This window comes from Microcebus murinus, chromosome 6 (assembly GCF_040939455.1).
Source record: "Microcebus murinus isolate Inina chromosome 6, M.murinus_Inina_mat1.0, whole genome shotgun sequence".
NCBI classification, from domain to species: domain Eukaryota; kingdom Metazoa; phylum Chordata; class Mammalia; order Primates; family Cheirogaleidae; genus Microcebus; species Microcebus murinus.
The window spans coordinates 5,292,922-5,310,083 of NC_134109.1; the positions used below are offsets into that span (position 1 = coordinate 5,292,922).

Below are 17,162 nucleotides of genomic sequence, written 5' to 3' on the forward strand. Positions count from 1 at the left end.
AACATAAAAAATAATATGGAAACCAGGAAAAGAATTTAAATCATTACTTACTTTGATCTCTGTGCTCTTAATTTACACAGATAACCACAGAGCTTGTGACCATGGAAGAATGTTTAAATCATCTTGAATGTGTCCATCCTAGGAGTACAAGGCAGAGCAGATGATAAAAAAATTAAGAGCTTATCTCCCTTGATTCTTGCTTTCTGCATTCCATTTACTCAGTCGTTTAGGTATTTGTTACTTGTTCATTATGAGTGGGTGTATACACATATTTTTTAATCATAACACAAGGAACACTTCCATCTTGAGTCTAACCTAGAATAATAAAATTAGACTCTTGCTTATATGATTCTTACCCAAGTGGTAAGATAAATTGCTCAAAGTGGTAAATAAATATGCATTTGTTTCTAAATGGCTATCAGTGTTTTCAAATTTTATTAATATTTCTTATCTCCACATAAACGTGCATAGACAATGCTCGATGCTCTTCTTTATATGTTAATTTATATTAGTTTAGTGAATCTGTCACTGAGCTATTGACAATAATAAAGCTAAATGAACTGAATCAATATGAGGGCATTGTCTTTATATATTCCTTACATTTCTCCATAGAGACAATTCCAACAAAAGGAATCAACTAATTAGATTTTGTGTTGGACCCTCAATTTCAAACACGAATTATTCATCGTACATGACTCAAACGCCACCAGTTGTCATCACTGGTCCATGACTGAGTCTCACTTTCTTCATTTGTTCCTACATTTTTATCATTTAAAGGATTATTTTATTAATATTAAATAAAAATAGATACATGGTTCAAAAAAGCCCAAGGTCCTTAAATATCTATAACAACTATCTATAGAATTATTTTTAATGTAGACTATCTTTCATTAATTGACCTCAGTGTTGCACATGATAAATTAAACAACATGATGTTTCATATCATACTTGTCAACGAGCCAAGGTTAATTTTTTATTAATTCAATATGTTTAAATTTTTTTTTTTTAGAGACGGGGTCTCACTGTGCCCAGGCTGTGCTCAGACTGGTGTCGAACCCCTAAAGCAGCAGCTATCCGCCCGCCTCGGCCTCCCAGAAAGCTAGGACGACAGGCGTGAGCCACCGCGCCCGGCCAGGTTTAAATTTTTATTTAAATTGTATGCATTTTTCATGTGCAACATGATGTCCTGAAGCATATATATATATATAGTGGAATAACTAAATCTATCTCATTAACATAGGAATTACTTCACATAGCTATTTTTATGGTAAAAACACTTAACATCCCCTTCTCAGCCTTTTTTGAGAATACAATATATTGTTGTTAAATATAGTCACCATGTTGTACAATGTATCTCTTGAACTTACTTCTATCTTCCTGAATAATTTAATACTTTTTATAATAATGCCATGAATGCCCTCAAGCAAATCACCCACGCCAAGATAAGAAGTTTGCGTAGAGTTCACCGTGGTCTTTTTCCCAACGCAGAGGCAACATAATAATCTTGACCAGAGCGGAACACTTTCAGCCAGCTGGGTGCATCCATTCTGAAGAGTAGAAAGCACAGAAGACGATAAAAACATTGAGACCTTCTTTCCATTGATCCACATTTTCTACCATTCATGAACATAGTCTTCTACCATTATTGAATGGTAATATTTATTTTTTTCTCCTAATAAACTACAAACTTATAACTGAGAGTGATTACTGACTATTACCACAGTCTGTGCCATCCTTAGTCCAAGACATAATGCATTTCATCCATATATTATTCATTCTAATTTATATTAATAACCATTTTCCTTACTATACACTTTAGTGATTAACAAGGCTTTAGCCTCTTCATATCCATTCATTTATATATTTGTTTATTCATCCTACCCTTGATTCTTCTACATAATATTTTTTTAAATTCCTAAACACAGAGATCAAGAACAAGACCCTTGTACATGCTGACATCTGTCCGTAGGATCCCTTTGCAAAGGGGCAGTGGACTAGACCCCGTTTTCGCTGGACCTCAGAGTTCCCACACAGTATTCATGGTGCATAACTCATACGCCACCAGTGGTCATCATTGGCCCAGGGTCATTTCCACTTCACACTAACACAAATTTGTCTGTTGGCTGATTCATAATAAAGAAATACACGTAAATCACAGAATACAGGAACGATCCATGAAGATCTCTAACATCGACCCCACAGATTCATTTCCACAGAGGCTAAATCTCTTCAGTATCGTCCTCAGTGGTCCACACATGGACTAAGCACTGTAGTGCTTTTATTGATCTGAGCCTCTTTGGGACCCTTTGATTATATTTAATACATTTTAGTAATTCAGCAAATACCTTTAACAAAAAGCCACTCAAACAAATACAAGAACCACCAAACTATCACTCACATGGGTCTTCGCGCTGCAACCCAGAGATGCAACGAACAGGCTGGAACCACCTCGAAGTTGTCCATTCTGCGGAGTACAGAGCAGAACAGATGATTAAAGAAACGAGACATTCCTCCACCGGTCCTCGCTTATCATCTCCCACTTAGTCACTCTTTTGGCAGTCCTTATTTGGAACGTATTTATTTCCTTTAATCTTAAAATAAACCACTTTGGACTTGCCACTGACCCAGAACAAAAACATCATCTATAATTTATACTGACTATATATCACCCTTAGCCAAAAAGAAGTCATGCACCATTTCCTTCTCCTTTGGATTTCAGTGTTTTCAATATACGTAATAGCATTTCTTGCCTTGCCACGAATTTTTATAATGGGACAATGCTTCACCCATTTTATTTTGATTTATTTATACATTTGCTTATTGGTTCTTTCATTGAGCCAGCCATAATAATGTAATAGAAATGAACGGGCAGAAAGACCACATTCCCTTTGTGATGGACCTCAGAGTTCCAGACCCGTAGTCATTGTCTCACGCTCGTAAGCCACCAGTTAGTCATCATCGATCCAGGACTGGTCCTTCTTTCCCCCATTCATTTCTGCATTGTCCGTTGATTAAATCATTAATTCACTAATAATAGTTTAGAACCCCAGGGTCCACAAAGCCCAAGAAGAGGCTTGACATTCCTAATCTGTATATAGAATCATCTCACATCAATATAGCTCCTTCATTAACTATACTGGGTTTTACACATGAATTAATCAACATAATACTTTATATAAATTTCATTTTTGTCACTGGTAACCACTGGCCTTATGTGATTATATTTCACATTTTTTAATAATATAGTGAATATCCTTAAACAAAGCACCCAAAGCATAACAAAAGTTTTGACTATCACTCACATTGATCTCCAGGTCCTCAGTACAGATGCAACCGCAGAGCTCAGAACCAATCAGCCCAGATGGGTCCATTGTGAGGAAAACAGAACAGGGCAGATAAAAAGAAAAAAGAAAAAAAAAAACCTAAGACATTCTTTCCACTTGTCCTTGCTTTTCACCTTTCATTCAGTCAGTCATTTAGGCAAACATTAATCTAAAGTAATTTTTTTTTTCCTCTTAAGAAAATGAACAAATTGAAAATTGCCACATACCCAGAACATGAACACTATCTGTAAATTATACTATCTATTTCATCCTTAGCCAAGGAGGTGACAGGTACAAATTTATTTTGAATCGGAATTCAGTGGTTTCGTAATATATTAATAATGTTTCTTGGCCCAACACTTATTTTTAATTGAATAATATTTCATTAATTTATTTACTTATTGATTCTCTCATTGATCCAATTCTAACAGAATGAAAATATATGAACACAAAGGTCAAGACAAGGGATCTTGTCTATTCCTAACCTGCGTCTAGAGGGTGCCTTAGACCAAGACATTTGTGACATATGGTCACATCGTATATGGCTCCCATGACACCAGCCCATCACTAACCCGTGTTTGGCCTCTTAATTCTCATTCATTTCTGCATTTATTTTGAATAAGCCATTAATTAATTCATAAGAATAAAATAACAGATTCACAAAAACCCACGAACACGATGCCTGACATTTCCAACATCTGTCTACAGAACCCTTTTCCACATTAGACTAAGCCTTTCTCATTAATCAATCTCCAAGTGGCACATTAACAATTAATAAGCATAATGTCCCATATCATATTTATCACTGGGCCATGGTTAGCTTCTGACTAATTTAAAATTTTTAATAATATCATGAGCACCTTAAGTTGACTACGCAAAGGAAAACAAGAATTTGGCTATTACTCACGTCGTTCCCTTTCTAAACACAACAGCAGTACGAGAAAAGTCTCCAACGTGCCAGAATGCTTACATCAGCCTGGTGCATCCATTCTAGAAGGCACAGAGCAGAGAGAGGACAAAAACATTGAGACATTCTCTCCACTGACCCGTACATTATAGGATTCATCTACATTATCACTTTGGCTTTTATTAATGTATCTAATATTCATTGTCTTCTTGATAAAATAGACTTTAATGATTGAGAGTAATAACTATTAACTATCACAGTCTATATATCATCCATTCTAATTTATATTACCATTCATCTTCCTTAATACATATTTTATTAAAAAACAATGCTTCGCCCTCTCTTATCTTTCCTCATTTATTTTTCCTGCCCTTGATTCTTTCACAAGAATAATTTTTAAATTTATGAACACACAGATCAAGAACAAGACCCTTGCATAAGCTGACATCTGCCCGTAGGATCCCTTTAAAAAGGGAGAATGGACTAGATTACTGCCTTCGCTGGACCTCAGTTCCAGACACGGTATTCATGGTGAATAACTCATACGCCACCAGTCGTCATCACAGGTCCAGGATTGGCCCTAGTTCTCTGTTGTCATCTACACACATATTGAGTGATTCTTACTAACAGTAAGATTCCTGAACACCCCTAACATCCATCTATATAATCATTTCCACAGAGGCCAAATTTCTTCCCTTAACTGAGCTAAGTGCATCATACATGCATTACTCAAAAGAATGCTTATGGATCGGATATTTAACGTTGGCAGGTATCCCTTCTTTGATTATATTTAATACTTCGCACAGTATATACCTCTTCTAAAAAAGCTCCATGTAATACAAGAACATTGACTGCTACTCACATGGCTCCTTATGCTCCTAAGACATGGATGCAACCAGGGAGCTTGTGACCACGGAAGAATGCCTGCCTCAACACGAGTGTGTCCATTCTGAGGATGACACAGCGGAAGAGAGATTTAAAAGGGTTGCAACATCATCTCCATCGGTCCTTGAATTCCCCCTCTTATTTAGTCAGTCATATATAATTAGTAACTTGGAGTAATGTTTATTTTATTTTCTCCTATGTAAACTAACATTATCGGTCTTGCTATTGACCCAGAATGTGAACACTGACATTTACCTAATACTGTCCACAGCATCCTTAGCCAAAGAGGTAGCAGTTATGTACCATTTATTTCTCTGTGGATGTAAGTTTTCAATATACAGCAATAGTATTTCTTGCCTCCCCACCTGCTTTTATAACTGGACAATGCCTCAAATGAGTCATCTTTATTTATATATTTGACTGTTGATTCTTTTATTGATCCCAATTATAAGAACAGAATGTAAGTGCATGAGAAAAGGGCTTGTTTTCTTTGTGTTGGACCTCAGAGTTCCAGAGATGTAGTTCATCATCCAAGACTCATACCCCGGCAGTTGTCATCATTGGTCCAGGAAAGGCCCACTTTCTCTTCATGCAATTTTACATTCTTTTATTAACCCACTAATCTATGACTAATACTTGTAAAAAGCCTATTTTATATTTTTTAACAATATAGTAAATACCCTTAAACAAACCACCAAAACCACACAAGAACTTCGACTATTACTCACATCGGTCTCTTTGGTAACACAGGGATAACACAAGTTATCTCGATCAAGGCAAAAATCCTTAAATCAGCCGGGTGCATCTATTCTGAGGAGCACAAAGCAGAGAGATGACAAAAACATTGAGACATCCTCTCCATCCATCCATATATTCTACCATTCATTGGCATCATCACTCTGGCCTTTATTAATTTATGGTAATTTTTTTCTTAATAAAATAGACTTCAAAGTTGCAACTGATCAAGTAATAACTAGTAACTATCCTAGTCAATGTCATCCTTAGTCCAAGACGTAATACCTTCATCTATATATTATCCATTCCAATTAATATTAACATCCATTTTCCTTAATGCATATTTTAGTATAAAATAATGCTTTACCCTATTCATCTCTATTTATTTATAAATCTGTTTATTTACCCTACCCCTGATTGCCTTACAATAATATTTTTTAAATTCATGAACACCCAGATCAAGAACAAGACCCTTGTGTATGCTGACATCTGTCCACTGGAGCCCTTCACAAAGGGGAAGTGGACTAGATAGATCCTGCCTTCCCTGGACCTCAGTTCCAGACACAGAATTCATGGTGTATCACTCATACGCCACCAGTCGTCATCATTGGCCCAGGACAGGTCTCCTTTCTCCATTACCATCTACGTTAGTTTATTGATTAACTCATTAATAAAGAAATACACATAAATCTCAAAAAAATAAGATTCTCAAGTATCCCTAACAGCCACCTATATAATCATTTCCACAAAGAAATGAAAGAAATTTCTTTCAGTAACGGAGCTCATATGGATTAATCAATCTAATGTTCCATGTCAATCTGATTTGGAACATTGGCATGTTTCCATCTTCTTTGACTATATTTAACACTTTTTTAAATACTATAACAAATAACTTTTAGAAAAATAGTCAAAACAAGAAATTGACTACTACTCACATGGCTCTTGATGTTCCTGATATATAGACGCATCCACAAAGCCTGTGGCCATGGACCAGTGCGTAAGCAATCTCGAAAGCATCCATGCTGAGGATTATAGAGCACAGCAGATCATAAAAAGATGAGATATCCATCCTTGGTCTTTGCTTATCATCTTTCCTTTAGTCAATCATTTGAGAAGTCATTGTTTGGAAGGACACTTATTTCATTTTCTTTAAGAAAATGAACAACTTGGAATTTTCCTTGACTCAGATGTTGACCATTTTCTATTAATTACACTGTCTATGTCATCCTTAGTTAAAGAAGTTACAATGGTGTAATATTTCTTTCTCTTGGAACTTCAACATTTTAAACATGTAATAATAATACATCTTATCTCACCACTTATTTTATCATTGGATAGTACTTCATTCACAATCTTCATATATATGTACATAAATTATTTCATTGATCCAATTATAACAATAGAAGGAAGTGAATGAATACAAAGGTGAAAACCCAATACATTGTATGTTCCTGGCATCTATCTATAGGATCATTTGAAACCGAGGGAATAGGCCAGATTTCTTTTGTGATGGATCTCAGAGTTCCACACCCGTAGTCATGGTATCACACTCATATGCCACAAGTAGTCATCATCGATCCAGGATTGGTCATCTTTTTCTCCATTCATTTCTACCTTGTTTATTGATCAAATCATTTATTCATTATTATTATTATTATTAATGATAATTTTACGCCTTATGAGTCATAGAACCCCAAGAATAACATTGATATTCCTAATCTGTATCTAGAATCATTCTAACATTGATATATCTGTTTTACCAATGATCTTCAGTTTATTATATATGCATTATAAATATAATACTTCATATCACTCCCATATCTATCATTGGGATAACACCCATCTTTGACTATATTTCACACTTTTTTTTTATTTTATATTTTTTTAATAAATTTTAAATTTCATAAAATTAGTTCCCGGCTAATTATTTCAATTTTTTTTTAGTAGAGACGGGGTCTCGCTCTTGCTCAGGCTGGTCTCAAACTCCTGACCTCGAACGATCCTCACGCCTCGGCCTCCCAGAGTGCTAGGATTACAGGCGTGAGCCACCGCGCCCGGCCTCACACTTTTTAAATGATAAATTACTCCTAAACAAACCAGTTGACTATTACTCACAGGGGTCTGCATCCTCCTTCTGAGGCATGGTGCAAACAGCATGTGGCCATGGAAGAGTCCTCAAATCAGAACAAGCACGTCCATTCTGAGGAGTATAGAGCAGAGAAGAGGAAAACAAAATTGAGACATTCTCATTATTGATCCTTGCTTTTCACTTATCGTTAATCATTTAGGCCATCATTCTTTGTATATATTTATTCCATTTTCTCTTTAGAAAATGAATCATTTTAAACTTGTCACTGATCCAGAAATTAAACATTATCTATAATTTAATCTGTCTAAGCCATCATTAGCCAAAGAGGTGTCAGGCTTGTGCCATTTATTTACTCTTTGGACATCACTGTTTCCAATGTACATTAATGGTATTTCTTGCCTCACCACATATTTTTATAATTGGATTCTGCTTCACCCATTATATCTTTATTTATCTTTATGTTTATTTATTGATTCTTGCATTGATCCAATTATAAAAATAGAATGAAAATATGCAACCACAAAGAAAAACAAGTACATTCTGCATTTCTGAAATCTGTCTATGACACTACTCGACAGAGAGAGGCTACCAAGGATCCTCTTCAATGGACCTCAGATTACCGACGTAGTCATCGTTTACGACTCATACGCCACCAGTAGTCATCATCGATCCAAACTTGCTATTCCCTTTCTCTATTCATTTCTACATTCTCTTTTGATTAATTCATTAATTCACTACTAAATTTTAAACCTTGTTATTCAAGAAAACCCAGGCACAGCTTTGGTATTTCTAATTCTTTATATAGAATCATCTCACATCGATGTTATCTCCCTTATTATCTTTAGTTTTTCATGTATCGGTTAATCCATAGAGTGCTTTTCACATCAATTCCTTATTTGTCACGGGGCTTCGATTCACTCTTTTCAATAGTCTCGTGAAACGCCCCAAACTAAGATGAGGACTTTGATTATGACTCACATTGGTCTCCACGCTCCCAGTGCAGAGGCGAACCACAGGGCGTGTGGCCACCGCAGACCTCGGGACAGCAGGAAGCCTCCACCTTGAGGAACACAAAGTAGGGCAGACTATAAAAGACTGATAAATTCTCTTCAGTAATCATTGCTTTTCCACTTACTAAATTGTTTAAATATTTACTAATTGATATTACTTTTCGCTTCTCCTTAAAAATAAGGACAACATGGTACTCGCCCGTGTTCCAGAACAACACTGGCTATTCTTTGTCACTGCCTAGGTGACCCTTTTCCAAAGAGGTAACATCCCTGCTCCCTTTGTTCACTTATGGATGTTAATACTTCCAAATTATAACAATAGCGTCTCTTGCTTTGTCTCATATTTTTATAATTAGACAATGCTTCCCCCTCTTCATAGTTCTTTATGCAATTGTAGAAATTTTGTCCTCAATTTTTTATAATACAATCAAAATGCATGAACCGCAAAAGTTCAAGGACATTATCTTTGTGTACACCAATCTTTCTGTAGGATTACTTCTAACAAAGACAATAGACTAGATCTCTTTCTACATAGTCCCTCAGACTTTCAGACATGTATTATTCATTGTCCATGATTTAATATGCCACCAGTCATCATCACTGGGTCAGGATTTGCATCTTTTTCTGCATTCATTTCCATGTTTATTGATTTGTTAGTTTTCCAGTTGAATAAAAATAATAAAATAAATTTACATGAGTCGCAAAAGCCATAAGACAATATGCTTAAGTATCCATAACAACTGTCTAGGGACTCATTTCCCTTAGCAACTGTATCTTTCATTAATTAATCTCGGTGTTGCACAAATTCACTAACAAACATATATTTCCTACCAGTCCCATAGTGGCCTATATAGATGATCTCGTTGATTAAATACATTTTTTAAATAATACAGTGAATATTCTTAAACAAGCCACTTACACCAAGACAAGTGCTTTTCCAATTACTCACATTGGTTTCTATGCTCATGACACACAGAGTTCATGGTCACAGTGGAATGTTTACATCAGCTAGGTGCACTCATTCTAAGGAGCATAAGCAATGCAGATAATAAAATGCAGAGGCATCCTTTCCATTAATAAATACATGCTGTTCCCATTTCATTTTCTCAGTCACTTAGATATTTATTATTGTATGGTGTAATTAATTTTTTCCCCTTAAGAAAACAACCACTTGAACTCATCACTGACTCAAAGCAAGAACCTATTACATATCACTACCTTGCCCACTTATCCTTACCCAGAAATGTAACCCCTTTGATACACATATTACTCAATAAACTCCAGTGGTTCTATATTATATTAACAACAATGCTTGCCTCACCACATATTTTCATAATTGGGTATGCTTCAACCTCTTCATCTTTATACATTAACATATTTGTTTATTCTTTCGTTTATTGACTAATAATAATAAAATCAAAATCCATGAAACACTTAAGACCGAGAACGTGATCCTTGAATATTATTGAAATATATCCGTAGGCTCATTCCCACAAATGTAAACACTTAAATCCCTATTTCTAAACAGACCTCAGTAGGTCACATATCTTTTGATCATAAAACACAATTCAGAATGCATTTCATTCACATCGCTGGCCCTTCCTTGGCCTTTTTTTTCCACGTAATTTGTATATTCTTTCTACATAAAACACAAATCCACCATCATAACTAAAACACTGACAAGCACTTAACGTCTCTTATGTGCTCCTTCTTCACAATAAAAATAGCTTATGTCTTAACCACTTACGGGATGTTTAGAGAAAACCATACAATAGAATTTTAAAAAGCTATAATGATCGGTGACATGGACTTGACATTTTTTTAATAATCATCCTAAGTAACACTGAATCTAATTAATCATAAACTGTAGTTCCTCATCATTAGTATAGACTTGTCCTCGTTTGTTTTTATTCATGTGTGTCATCATTTACCCATTTTAAATATGCACAGTGAACATGCATGAAAAACCACTTGAGGGACAAGAACAACGCCCATTTCTGTGGTTTCTAGGCACCTAAACATATAGGTACTCTAGAGCTCTTGGTCTTTTCGGAATGCTTAAATCAACTGAAGAGCAGCCATTTTGTGCAATGTAACAATGATGGTAAAAGAATGGGACATTTTCTCCATGGAACCATGCTGTTCCCTTTTCATTTACTTAAAGCTTAAATATTTATTAGTTAGTGTATTTACTACTTTCTTTTTCTTAAAATAAACAACCTGGAACTCACCACTGACACAGAGCAAGGGCATTAACGGTTACATATATCTGACAATGTCAGTGATTCTCAAAATGTTTCCCACTAAGCAGCATCAGCGTAACTTGGGAACTTATTAGGAACTGTTAGAAATTAACTGATTAGAAATTTCAGACTCTCAGACTCCACAACAACCACACTGAATCAGAAATACTGGGAGCATAGCTGCAATCTGTATTTTAACTGGCCCCCCAGGTAATTCCAATGTTCATGCCTGAGAACCACCCTAAACTAGAGAAGAATCTCCCTTGATCTACCAGTTTCTTAATGCACTGCAGTGCTTTAGAATTATATGCTCAAAAATTTCTATCTGATAGCATTTTTTCTTAATCCAGCTTTGCTTTCTTTATCTTTATTTATTTATGGGGGTAGGTATGTCTTACTGATTCTTTCATTTATTCCCTTAGAATAAAACAATAGATCTCCAAATCTACCAAAACCCCATCGTTCGATCCTTGAAAATTACTGAAACCTACAGACTTATTTAACAAATATGTCTATATTCAATACATATTTATGTTTATTGACTCACTGATAATAAGATTAATATGCATGAACAACCCACCAAAGACAAAAGACAAGTTTCTGGAATACTCCTAATATCTCTGTCAACAAGCTCATTTCCAAGAGAGGTAATAGATTCTCTTTGTAGTGAACTATAAAAATGGTGTGAAAATATAATTATACACCTTAGTTCATATTTTATTCTATTCATATCATTGGTCCATGCTTGACCTTTTTTATTTAAATTATACATTGTAGTAAAATGTAATGATGAACCAGAAGAATGTACCACTTGACCCTATGATAATGACAACCATTTACTGCATATATGTTCCTTTCTTGTGGAGTTAACAGACCAGACTATTGAACAATATAGGAAAGTTTATGTAAACTATGAGAAATGCTAAAACAAACTATTAAACAATGATAAAATGACTAAAATGGCATCAATCTTTCTCTTTTCACAGTTGTCCACAATCGTACCACATTAGATTGTCTCTAATCTGCAGTTCATAATCGATTCTCACTCTTTGTCTCCTTTGAGTTTATTTAGGTGTAAAACCGTTTATCTACCTTTTACAGTGCTGTAAACATCAACGAATAATTCACCCAACCAAAACCTAAGTCGTCCTCTCCACTTATCTTTGCTTTATTTAATTTACCCAGTCACTTAATTCTTTGTTAATTTTTCCTAACATGTTTGTTCTTAACAAAGCCAACCTCAAATTGACTGCCCAGAGCAGGAAAGCTGACTCTTACTTATCAGTGTCTCTAGGATCATTAATCAAAGAGGTAGCACCCTTGGATCCAATTATTTCTTTATGGGAATCAGTGTTCTCATTTTATGTCAATCGTTTATCTTGCCTCACCACATATATCATGGTTGAAGAATGAATATTTATTCATTTAGCCATCTTTGTATTGATTAGATTATATATTTGTTCAATACTTCTATCATGGATCAATTTATAATAATAATACAGCAACCCATGAATCCAAAATTTAAAAAAATTAGATGCTTATATATTCTTTTATTTTTTATTTTTTTTTATTTCAGGAAACTATGGGGGTACAAACATTTTTGTTACATGTTATGACCTTGTCAGGTCATGTACAAATGACCCTAGGAAATAGACCTGATTTCATTTTCTACACACCTCAGAGTTCCAGACATATAGTTTTTATTTATCATTCATGACTCACACACCTGTGATAGTAATTACTGGTCCAGGTGTAGGTGTCTTTTTCTTCATACTAATCTACATTTGTTTACTGATTCTCACTCCATCAATAATAACGAAATAATTATCTGTGAATCACAAAATCTCCAGAAAAAGAAAGATTCTTAAGTATCTCTAACATCTATCAATAGAATCATTTATGTCATTAAGTATACCTCTTTCATTAATCATCCTCATTGTTAAAAAATTGATTAATCAACATGATGTTTCATGTCAAACCTATACTTATCATTGGGCCATGATTGGCCTTCCTTGATTATATTTAGTACTTTAAAAAATACTCAGTAAATATCCAAGACAAACCACACACACACACACAAAAAGACAGGAACACTATGTATAACTCACTTTGGTCTCCATGCGCCTACACACAGGGGCACCGGCGGAGCTCGTAGACGCTTCTATGGGTTCAGGTGTGTCCACTCCGACAATTACAAAGCACAGCAGATGAAAATACATTTGAGACATTCTCTCTACTGATCCTTGTATTAATATTTTGAGATATATATTGATTTGGGGCAATATATGTTACACTTTAACTTAAGAAAAATAAATATCAAACTATCCACACTAGCCTAGAGCAAAAATATGGGCAATTATTTATATCATCTGTATAATCCTGAACTATTTGGGCTTTTTTGATATATATATGTGTATATTCTCTTGCCACTTCATTTTTTTTCTAATTTATATCTGTACATTGATTCTTTTATTATTTATCCACTTATTATGATATGATCAAAATCCATAAACAATAAAAAAAAGCCAAAACAAGATCTTTATATATTCCCCAATAATCTATAGGATCATTTCCAAAAGAGGCAATAACCTAGATTCTTTTCTTGCTGGACCTCAGAGTTCCAGACACGTGTTAATAGTATACAACTCATAGGCCACTAGCGGTCATCATAGACCCAAACCTGGCTCTCATTTTCTTCATTCATGTCTACATGGTATCATCAATTTAATATATCAGTGCACTAATAATAATAAAATAAATACCAAGAGTCACAAAAACTAGATAACAAGAGGCTTGGTATTTCCAACATCTGCCTGTAGAATAATCTCCTATAGCTACACCACTCTTCCATTAATTGACCTCAATGTCACATATATATTAATTACACTTTTATGACTAGGCCATGGCTGCTGGTCACTGATCATATTTTATGCTTTTTAAATAATACAGTAAATACTATCTAACAGAACACCCAAACTGAGACAAGAATTTTGACTGTTACTCACCTTGGTCTTCGTGCTCCTAACACAGAGTTAATCACCACTTCGTGTCCATAGAAGTCAAAGTCTCTCCATGTCCGCAGGAGAATGCTAAAATCAGCCTGGGTGTGCCCATTCTGAGGAGTACAGAGGAGAAAATAAAGAACATTGATTGAGACCTCATCTCCAAAACACAAAAGATGGTCTTTGTATGTTCCAACCATCCATGGATAGGATCGTCTGGGACAAAGACGATAACCTAGAGCCTTTTCTTCTTGGATCTCAGAGTTCCAGATACGTATTCATCATCCAGGGCTCACACGCCACCAGGCGTCATCACTGACCCACAACCGAGTGTCTTTCTCAGCACTCATGTCTACGCTTTCATTTAATAAAACATTTATTTGTGGATAATTACAAAATGAATACATAATTTACAAAACCCAAGAAAAAGATATTTGAATAGCCCTACTATAGTCTACGGAATCGTTTCCCACAGAAACTACATCTCTTTGATGAATTGCCCCTGATGTGGCACTGTCACCAGGCCACAGTTAACTTTTTATGATATTAATAATGCTGGGAATATCTTTAAACAAATGACCCAAACAAAGACAAGAAATTTCACTGTTACTCACATTGGCCTGACACAGAGGTGGCATAATCCAGATCACAGCGAGACACTGAAGCCAGCTCAGGGCATCCACTCTGAAGAGTGCAAAACAGAAAAGACGATAAAAACATTGAGACGCTCTGTCCATGGAGCCATGTTTCCCGCCACCCATTTGCATAGTCACTTAAGTATTTATTAATTTACAGACATATTTATGATTTTTTTGCTCCTAATGCAACAAATGTCAAACTTGCAACTGACACAGAGCAATAACCACCACATAACACGCTATGTGGTCTCCAGTCAGAGATGCAACTATAACCAACCCATTAATTGTCTTCCCCTGTTAATTTACACTGGCATTCTTCTTCCTACTGTACATTTTGGCCATGTACAGCACAAACAATGCTTCACCTTCTCCTTCTGTATTCCCCTTTCCACATGTTTGTTTATTCTGCCACTGCTACTTTCATAATAGTATTTTTAAAACTCATGGACACAAAGAAAAAGAACAAGGTCCTTGTACTTCCCTGACATTTGCCTGTAGGATCTTTTCAAACAGAGGGAACAGACGAGAACTCTCTTGTGTCGGACCTCAGAGTACAGACGTAGTCATCGTTTGAGACTCATACGCCACCAGTAGTCATCATCAGCCCGGGACTGGCCCTCTTTTTCTCCAGTAATTTCTACATTGTTTATCCTACAATTCGTTAATTCACTACTAATAATAAAGTAAATGTCTCTGAGTCACAAAAACTCAAGTGCAAGACGCGTAAGTATCCCTAGCATCTACCTATGTCAGAGTTTGCTGGAATGAACACACCTTCATTAATCGTCCTCACTGATACAAATGGCAATTAATCTACATATTGTTTCATGTCGAGTCCACATTTATCCTTGGCACATGACTGGCCTTCTGTGAGTACATATGGTACGTTTTAATACTATCCCGAATCTCCTAAACAAAAAAGCCAGACCAAAAAAGAATCTATTACTTACATTGGTCTACATGCATCTGCACATGGCACAAACGTGGACCAGATCACGGCCAGGTGCTGAGTCAGCTCTGCTGTGTCCATTCTGAGAAGTACAAAGCAGAGATGACAGCTGGATTGGCTCATTTTCTATTGGTGCATTCGTTCTACCTTTCTCTTACTCATTAGCTGTACATTAATTTGTGGTACTACTTAGTAATTTTCTTTTAAATGAACAAATACCACACTAGCTCTGACCCAGAATAAGAACTTTGACTATACTGTCTGTATCATCCTTAGTCAAAGAAGTAAGACACTGCAACCATTTACTTTTTGAATGTAATTCAATATTTTCAATGCATTTCAATAGTTTTTATTGTCTGGTCGCTTAGATGAAGAGTGGACATGCTTCTCACACCCCATCTTTACTCTTGTATATGTGTGCACTTGATTAATAAAAAATTCAAAAGATTCCAAGAAGATGGTCCTTTTATATTCCCAAATCTATCCATAGGATCACTTCAGAAGCACTACACTATATTCCCTTCTCTGCTGGCCCTCAGAGCTCCAGGCACATACTATTTATCACCCATGACTCCTATGCCACAAGTTGTTATTACTGTTCCAGGCTTGTGACTCTTTTACTTAATTCTCATTTACATTTGTTTATTCATTAATTCACTGATATTAATTTCATAACCCATATAAATATAATAACCAAAGAATAAGAGCATTGACTATTCTGCAGCTGCCCATTGAATCGTTTGTCAGTTTGATACATCTTTCATGAATTATCCTCAATGGATCATAAATGAGTTAATGAATGTAATGCTTCATACCAGCCTCACATTCATCACTGGCCGTAGTTGGCCTTTTGGATATTTCAGACTGTAATGATATAATGAACACCCTTAAAAAAAAAAAAACTTCTTAAATCAACAACACATGAACGTTATTACCCACTTTGGTGTCAACACTACTAACAAACGGACAACCGCAGACCTCGGGACCATGAACGCTTAAATCAGCTCAAGTGTGCCCATTCTGTGGAATATGAAGCAGAGAAGATAATTTTCTTTACAAAATTGAGACCTTCCTTCCATGGATCCTTCCTTTCTGCATTTCCTTTATTCAGTCACTTAGTTATTTACCAATTTTTTTATAATGGGGGTGCTTTGCTCTTAAAACTTGAGACGAAAATAAAATTTACTCTTCCTTGTTAGAGTCTATATAAATCTTAGTCAGAGAGGTGATACCCACGAAACATTTATTTATTAAGGGGTATCAGTATTTAAAATTTTTAGCAAGAATATTTCTTGCATCATCGCATATTCATACTTGGACAATGATTCACCCTCTTCGTGTATACCTGTTTCATAGTTCTATCAATAATCCATTAATGATA

The 17,162-nt window shown here is 35.4% G+C and overlaps 9 non-coding genes and 6 pseudogenes across 10 annotated transcripts in view; all 15 read right to left on the reverse strand.

Annotated features, from left to right (window-relative positions):
- Positions 1 to 15,805, reverse strand: part of LOC105861135 (PRELI domain containing protein 3B pseudogene) — a 32,430-nt pseudogene extending 16,625 nt beyond the window's left edge. Inside the window, exons 1-10 of the transcript XR_012919668.1 lie at positions 15,783 to 15,805; positions 14,809 to 14,878; positions 8,918 to 14,307; positions 7,966 to 8,050; positions 6,786 to 6,872; positions 5,844 to 5,925; positions 5,093 to 5,179; positions 3,303 to 4,313; positions 2,399 to 2,464; positions 52 to 1,547 (exon numbers count right to left, since the gene is read on the reverse strand). The product of XR_012919668.1 is annotated as a PRELI domain containing protein 3B pseudogene (transcript). The remainder of the gene's footprint in view (positions 1 to 51; positions 1,548 to 2,398; positions 2,465 to 3,302; positions 4,314 to 5,092; positions 5,180 to 5,843; positions 5,926 to 6,785; positions 6,873 to 7,965; positions 8,051 to 8,917; positions 14,308 to 14,808; positions 14,879 to 15,782) is intronic.
- Positions 654 to 727, reverse strand: LOC142871723 (small nucleolar RNA SNORD113/SNORD114 family). The gene has a single exon (XR_012919935.1). It is a non-coding gene; the product is annotated as a small nucleolar RNA SNORD113/SNORD114 family (small nucleolar RNA).
- LOC142871721 (small nucleolar RNA SNORD113/SNORD114 family) lies at positions 2,011 to 2,082 on the reverse strand. The gene has a single exon (XR_012919934.1). It is a non-coding gene; the product is annotated as a small nucleolar RNA SNORD113/SNORD114 family (small nucleolar RNA).
- LOC142871736 (small nucleolar RNA SNORD113/SNORD114 family) lies at positions 2,894 to 2,966 on the reverse strand. Its single transcript, XR_012919942.1, has one exon. It is a non-coding gene; the product is annotated as a small nucleolar RNA SNORD113/SNORD114 family (small nucleolar RNA).
- On the reverse strand, positions 4,731 to 4,801 carry LOC142871722 (uncharacterized; annotated as a pseudogene).
- On the reverse strand, positions 5,611 to 5,683 carry LOC142871717 (small nucleolar RNA SNORD113/SNORD114 family). The gene has a single exon (XR_012919931.1). It is a non-coding gene; the product is annotated as a small nucleolar RNA SNORD113/SNORD114 family (small nucleolar RNA).
- LOC142871733 (uncharacterized) lies at positions 6,395 to 6,465 on the reverse strand (annotated as a pseudogene).
- LOC142871725 (small nucleolar RNA SNORD113/SNORD114 family) lies at positions 7,360 to 7,431 on the reverse strand. Its single transcript, XR_012919936.1, has one exon. It is a non-coding gene; the product is annotated as a small nucleolar RNA SNORD113/SNORD114 family (small nucleolar RNA).
- On the reverse strand, positions 8,544 to 8,612 carry LOC142871727 (uncharacterized; annotated as a pseudogene).
- LOC142871742 (small nucleolar RNA SNORD113/SNORD114 family) lies at positions 9,482 to 9,557 on the reverse strand. Its single transcript, XR_012919945.1, has one exon. It is a non-coding gene; the product is annotated as a small nucleolar RNA SNORD113/SNORD114 family (small nucleolar RNA).
- On the reverse strand, positions 12,863 to 12,941 carry LOC142871753 (uncharacterized; annotated as a pseudogene).
- Positions 13,798 to 13,869, reverse strand: LOC142871737 (small nucleolar RNA SNORD113/SNORD114 family). The gene has a single exon (XR_012919943.1). It is a non-coding gene; the product is annotated as a small nucleolar RNA SNORD113/SNORD114 family (small nucleolar RNA).
- Positions 14,446 to 14,517, reverse strand: LOC142871719 (small nucleolar RNA SNORD113/SNORD114 family). Its single transcript, XR_012919932.1, has one exon. It is a non-coding gene; the product is annotated as a small nucleolar RNA SNORD113/SNORD114 family (small nucleolar RNA).
- LOC142871744 (uncharacterized) lies at positions 15,372 to 15,440 on the reverse strand (annotated as a pseudogene).
- Positions 15,806 to 16,309: 504 nt separating the features above from the next.
- LOC142871751 (small nucleolar RNA SNORD113/SNORD114 family) lies at positions 16,310 to 16,384 on the reverse strand. Its single transcript, XR_012919949.1, has one exon. It is a non-coding gene; the product is annotated as a small nucleolar RNA SNORD113/SNORD114 family (small nucleolar RNA).
- Between the last annotated feature and the right edge of the window lie 778 nt (positions 16,385 to 17,162).